Source organism: Saccostrea cucullata, unplaced genomic scaffold, assembly GCF_032062105.1.
Source record: "Saccostrea cucullata isolate Sc308-1 unplaced genomic scaffold, CSIRO_AGI_Scuc_v1 ctg5502, whole genome shotgun sequence".
Taxonomy (NCBI): Eukaryota; Metazoa; Mollusca; class Bivalvia; order Ostreida; family Ostreidae; genus Saccostrea; species Saccostrea cuccullata.
The window spans coordinates 51,038-58,328 of record NW_026937264.1 but is presented as its reverse complement, the minus strand read 5'-3'; positions in this window follow the sequence as shown (position 1 = coordinate 58,328).

Here is a 7,291-nt window from a genome sequence, read left to right as displayed (position 1 = left end):
TCAAATGGTTCTAGAGATACTGTGTGGAAAGGAAAGTGTTATAACAGACAGAATTTGTTTATGTTTGACCTTGACCTTTGACTTTATGACCACATAATCAATATGGGGTTTTCTTTAGTCCATTGGGAGTAACTGTTGCTATGCTAAATTTCATTGCAAAAGCTAGGAGGGTTCTCGAGATATCGTGTGGAAACGAAAGCGTTCCAGACAGACAGAAAGACGGACGGACGGAAGGACAAATTCGGGAGGGGGTGGTGGTTAAATATTAGGGTACGTTGAGAAAAAAGTTGGGTGGAGGATGTCATCCCCCCTACCCAACCCAAACCTGATGCTACATGCCTGATTGACATGGTTTTACTTTTAAAGTTCATACGAAACAGTTCGTAACACTAGGATTTTACTTTTTAAACAAAAAGATTGATATGAAAGAATGTTAAATTACGTTTGGTAAAAATAATTTAGCTTTTGCTTAACGGAAAAATGAAGGCCTAAACTTGCCCACTTGAAAAATCTGTTACCCGCTTATCGTTCTTGATTTTGTGTTTGCATGACGTCACAACGACCCATTGATGTAAACAACGCGTTAGATCCAGTGCAATTTTACCATATTTTATTGACTTATTGTTAGGTTTTTTGTGGATATAAATGAGATTATGTTTTTAGATGAGCTATCTGATTCTTAAGAGAAGTCAACTCTATTTAAATTTATCGTTAATTGGGCACAGCAACTGAATACGAGAGCTATTCATAGTAAGTTGATCCTGGTGAAAACCCTGATGAAATCAATATTTTTGTATTGTATTGTATTGTATTTTAAATTGATACCTTAGAAACAACAATATTCTTGCCTGTTTTTTTTATACGTATATGATACATGATGTACCCCCCCCCCCCCTTCCCTTTCCTAAATAAACACGGGGATATTGAAGTTTATGGTAAACACTGTTCTATAAAAAGTCGGCGTACTTGAATGCACACTTCTGCAATCTGAAACACAAGAACTCATGGAAATGATATAGAGTAATAGGTTTATGACGACATCATCATACTTTTGCTGTCACAAGAAACGTGATTTTAAAAAATAACCAGCATTACAAGTATGCACGGGCATATACCTGTACTGTAATGTTACGGTACTGATACTTCTATAACATTTTGATTGAGTAACTGCAGTTTGAAAATACTCATACAGTGCGTGCATAAGATGATCCGTTGAAAAGAAACCCATGCCCCCAATGCTCATTTTGCGAGACTGAACCTAAAAATTTTAAGAATCAAATATTTTTACAGTTAAACATTCTTTTTCGCAGAATTTAATCTTTGTTGAAATAAACTGATACAAATTTAGAAAATTTGATTTGTAAATACATACAGAAACGTAGGACTACATATACATTATAGAGAATTGCGTTTAAAGTCTGAGGCTAACTTTTTAAAATTATTACGATATTGAAAAAGTCACATAGTACATTATTATGTGTAAATGTACCGACTTTGGTAAAAAAATAAAAATACGGGATGAGAAAGAGTCAATGAGAAAGGAAAAGCCAAAGAAGGAGTATGGAATAACTGTAAGAGGAGAAGGCGAGGTAGCGATATCATAGAATAATTTCATTTGCATAAACAGTAAATAAATGATATCATTTATCCTTAAGTGTAGTCTCGCTTTCACACACCGCTGTCAATCGAATCCAGCTTTACTTATATGCGCGTGCTACCGATCGATAATCGATAGTGCTCTTATTCTGATCGTTCTTAAAAAAAAATTCTGGAAATTTAACAAATCATATCTTTGTGTCAGAAATTTATTCAACTGTAATGCTTTTTGACAGCCTCTATATTAATATATTACTCGAGCACAGAAGTTCTGCTCTCTGACCATCGTTTTTTTCCCCTCTCTCTCATTATATTAGAATGTAGAAGGATGACATTAAATTACACGTATAAACATGCAAAAATCTTGCAAACATGCAACAGGATGTTAAAAGACACACACTCACGCCTGCTAATCGATCACTTGCACAACCAGCAGTCGTGTATAACAATCAAAAGAGATCGATTTCCGGTTGTGCAGGTGATGCGAATATTTCCAGTGCACAGGTAGTAAATGGACTCGATTCAGGCAATAATTGATATTTTTATTAAAATATAAGAATGTGATTCCATGAGCAATTTATTTTTCTTTTATTTTACACTCTCATAAAATGCAGTGATTGTCGATTAGCGACTATATTTGTTTAGAAGCAAGGGCTGGTAGAGCGAAAACGCTGATTGAAAACAGTATTCGCCGACTAAAGTTCGTTTTAATCTCAACTAACCTTGAAAATTCAATGTCAACCATGAGTATGCTACAAGTACATCCTATCTACCAAAACTGGGACTTCGATATGTGTTTAATTTGACAAATATTTGCAGGAAAAAACATTGCTTGTGCATGCGATCATTCAGTTATGAAAGAGATCTCGGGTTATGCATGAGATAAAGGATAAAAAGTTACGCAAGTATTATACAATCTCTATAATTCACCTCTTATATTTTATTTTTGGTTATAAAGTGTTAAATATTGTCTATAATATGAAGACATCGCAGGGGCAGATCCAGCAATTTTTGAAAAAAAAGGGGGGGGGGGGGGTGTCCAGGTGTCAAACACTCAAGCATATAGGCACTTCAAACATGGCTACACTGATTTTTCAACAGTTCTATGGGGGACTTTGACAAGCCAATAACAAACAAACCAAATAAAAACACAAACAAGCAAGTAGGGCTCGGATTGCATGTGACGGTACTTGGACGAAAGCATATCATACGAAGGAACTTTATTTATAGCGATCAGAGAAGACAGAGATTGAACATGTACAGTGTATTTATTTAATTCGAATTTTTTTTTGATTCAAAGTATTTATTTTATTCATAATATTAGACGTAATAAAATATCTGTTTTATATAAATCTCTCCAATCAAATAGAGGGGGGGGGGCAACCACTGGAACCGCCTTCTTGATCCGCCAATGATGTACAGTCAATTTTTGCAAGCACATTTTGACTTTTTCAGCATCTTCGCTAGCCAAGGGTTTCTGATTATAGGCGTCAGAACCAGGGGGGGGGGGTTACTTGAGTTCGAACCTCCCCCCCCCCCCACCACGAAATAGGATTTTTGTTTTTGGGAAATAGACATTACCTTTTTTTTTTGCTTGTCAGATTTTTTTCGAGGTACAAAAAAAATTTTCTTACACTTAGCCCCTCCCCCACTTTCAATTTGCTTCCGACGCCAATGCTGATACGATACTCTCCTCAGGAGAGTAGCGTATCAGGAACCCTTGGCTAGCGAAGATGCTTTTTCAGCAGCAGCAGCCGATCTCTTATATCGCGAAATGAGGCATTATTTTTCATACGTTCTGTAAACTAATCTTGATTTTAAAAACTTTCTTTAAACTGATGATTTATTGCTGTTGTTACAATTTCATTGTCATTTCTAATTGGGTAATTATTAATAAATGATTATATAGAAAGAGTTTACAATATAGGTACTCCCTAACCAGGGAGTTATCAAGATATGAAAGGAAATCGCCATGATTTTCCAGATAATATTAAAGAAGTGGTTAAAGTTGCAAGGTGAATAAAAATTGAAAAATTTTTCAACAACACTGTAGTAAAATTTGTTGTGAATGTGCTATAGCTGCAGATCTGTAGCGTTATGGTTTTATATGTACTTTTATTTGTCTTTGCTACAGAGCCTGTAATGCAAAAAGGCCAATTTACGGCGCAATATTTTTTGCGCGCTTTAGGGGAGAATTCTTCTACTTTCAAGCATTGGTCAATCAACTACCTTTCACTCCCTAATTCTACACACATTCTGTAGCCAATATGTATATTTTATACAACTCCCAACCCTTTATACTCGTCTCTACAAGTGATAAACTCGCTTGATTAAAATTATTTGTTATATTTACAATATAATTTGTGAGAAAAAAAGTGTCCAACAAGTCCGGGGGGGTTCCTGTCCAGAGGCACCTGTAATGAGCTAGGTGTTGTCATCTTGATCCTTTCCATCTCGAAAACAAAATTCAGGATACAATGTACCTAGCTTCAAAACACCAGGAAATATTTACCCCTTGGCAAACACATAACATCGAGAGCCTGCCTCTTTTTTTTCACAGACAGCACTTTTATTATAAAATACATGTATTTATGAAATGAAAGCATGAAAAATTAATAATAATCATATTAAAGATGCATTGGATAATTCACACAAGATGTATGATTTAAATAATACACACATAATTTTTTACTGTAATTATATTGATTGTAACTGAAACTTTAACCCCCTCCTCTAACGGATTTACTTCAACAGTTTACTTATATATCTTTTTTCTCACAAATTCAACTTATTTGCAAGATAATTCTATAGTTTTATGTTTTAAATTTTGCAAGACTACGTTATAATTATATAATGTTTAATTTTATTCGTAAAGTTTGAAACCTTTTGTCCTTCATCTCATGCACAACCCGAGATCTCTTTCATAACTGAATGATCGCATGCACAAGCAATATTATTTTCTTCGAATATTTGTCAAATTATACACATATCGAAGTCCAGATTTGATGGATAGGATGCACTTGTAGCATACTCATGGTTGACATTGAATTTTCAAGGTTAGGTGAGATTAAAACGAATTTTAGTCGGCGAATACTGATTTCAATCAGCGTTTTCGCTCTACCAGCCCTTGCTTCAAAACAAATATAGTCGCTAATCGACAATCACTGCATTTTATGAGATTGTAAAATTAAAAAAAAATAAATTGCTCATGGAATCACATTCTTATATTTTAATAAAAATATCAATTATTGCTTGAATCGAGTCCATTTACTATCTGTGCACTGGAATTATTCGCATCACCTGCACAACTGGAAATCGATCTCTTTTGATTGTTATACACAACTGCTGGTTGTGCAAGTGATCGATTAGCAGGCGTGACACTATCTGGTAAAAAAATCATATATCCATGCAAAATTTTAGTCAAGACAATGCTATTTCTTAAAAATTACGCAACATAAGACATGATCGGCTATATAAATATTAGTACTGAATGTGGCGAGTGGGTCTTATTGACGTCATAAGCAAAGGGAGATAAGCCGCGCTAGTTGAAGTTCATCTTCGCAGTCAAGTATCTTTGATCGACTCTGCTGCCTCCAACTTGCGTAAAAATTCCAAAATGTTATTCCAGGCTGATTTATGTTGCTCAGATGAATTCATTTCCGTATACAACCCAAAATATGCAGTACATTGTTTCGTATGACCTTTAATATAATTATGTGAGCTGTCATAGTGACTCTCTTTCATAAACAAGAATTATTGTGAGCAAGCTAATAAAATGATACAACCTTCGTTCCTGCTATTGCATTAAATGTTTTTATGCGCCCGGATCGATAGATCAGAGGCGTATATTGTTCTTGTCCTGTCTGTCTGTCTGTTTGTTTGTTTGTTTGTTTGTTTGTTCCTCAAACTTTAACCTTCGCCATAACTTTTGAACCATGAAAGGTAGAAACTTCATATTTGGTATGCATACTTCATTAATGAGGTACTTTCAATTGACACTAATATAAATGACCTTGTGACCTTGAATGTGACCTATATGCTAAAAATAGCTTTTCTGTCTGCAAACATTAACCTTCGCCGTAACTTTTGAATCATAAAAGATGTAGACTTCATATTTAGTATACATACTACACTTATAAAGTTCTTTCAAATGACACCAAGGTCAATGACCTGGTGACCTTTACTGTGACCTATATGCTAAAAATAGTTCTTTTGTAACTTTCACCATAACTTTTGAACCATAAAATATAAAGACTTTATATTTGGTGTGCATACTCCACTAATTAAGTTCTTTCCAATGACTTCAAGGTCAATGACCTGTCTGGTGACCTTGACTGTGACCTATGCAAGTATGCTAAAAAAAGCTTTTTAGATTTTTGTTGCCGCCGGGCGCATTGTGTTTCACAAACATATCTTGTTTATTACTAAAAAGGTCTAAATACTAATTTGAAACCTTTTAAAATTTTGCTAGTGCAGATATACATACCACAATTTGACTATGATAAATACTCAAGTCATAGGTAGTAAAACCATTGTGTTGAACACAAACTTCCAATTTCCCTTCAATCGAAGTTAAATATGTAAATGTGCCAAACTCATATAGTACACCTTTACTGCAGTGACCTTGAAAAAGCTATGTCCTTGAGTCAAGGCCAAACATGTTCAAATGAATTTTGGTCAAGGTAATGACAAACCTACAGCTTAAAAATAATTCCCAAGATGAAACCAAGTCTTTTCATTAGAATGTTACAGAATGGGCAAAGGTTGTACTTTTCTTCTACCAATGACCTTGAACTTGTTCAAATGACCTTGGGTCAAGTTTTAGACACATCTCCCGATCGCAAGCAAACTTAATATCAAGTATGAACTTTCAGTGGCACTTCATTGAAATGTTATGGACAAGTCAAAATTTAACAAACATATGGATCGGTGAACAAGAAGATTCCTACCCCCCCCCCCCTTTCCAAGTTTTCTTTGTGTGGAATATAAAATTCCTTTTGAAATTGAATGTGCATTTATTTATTAACAATAGTAAAGTTATGAGTATGCTTTGATCAGAACCAATATGGCCAATATAATGGACACTGAACATGTATTCAAATTACCCCGACCCCTTCAAAAAAGCTTATAAATGCTAGATTTTCACACATTTTAACCATTTGTAATTTTTTTCTGCTAAAGTTGCCTGTAAATTTTATTGTATAGATATGACATATAGATAACCCCTAACAAGATCATACCATTCATTTTTCCAGCAGTGGTTGTAGATTTTGTGAATAAAGTGATAAACATATGCAACTTTTTTCAAAATTAATAAGCATTGACGCCATGTTCTTTTCCCGTTGTCATGGCAACAATATCACTAAAGAAATTGTTTCTCCTATTTTTGGAGAGTTAAGTAATTCCATCTTTTAACAAATAAAGTAACCAAAATACCTTATCTTATCACGTTAAGAAAAAATATTTGTTAAAAAATGTCAAAAAATCATTGATTTTCATAAGGATTTATGAACCCGTTGCTAAGGAAATGAATTTCCTTGGATACCAGTCCCTTCATAGGTTGGAAAAAAGTTTTAATTGTGTTTGAACAATTGCATATTGCATATCCCTGATCAACAATGCGCTTTGTATGCATTTTACCATATGTTCTCTGACGGAACCTGTTACATATTAAATACTATTCTGTCTGCATCTA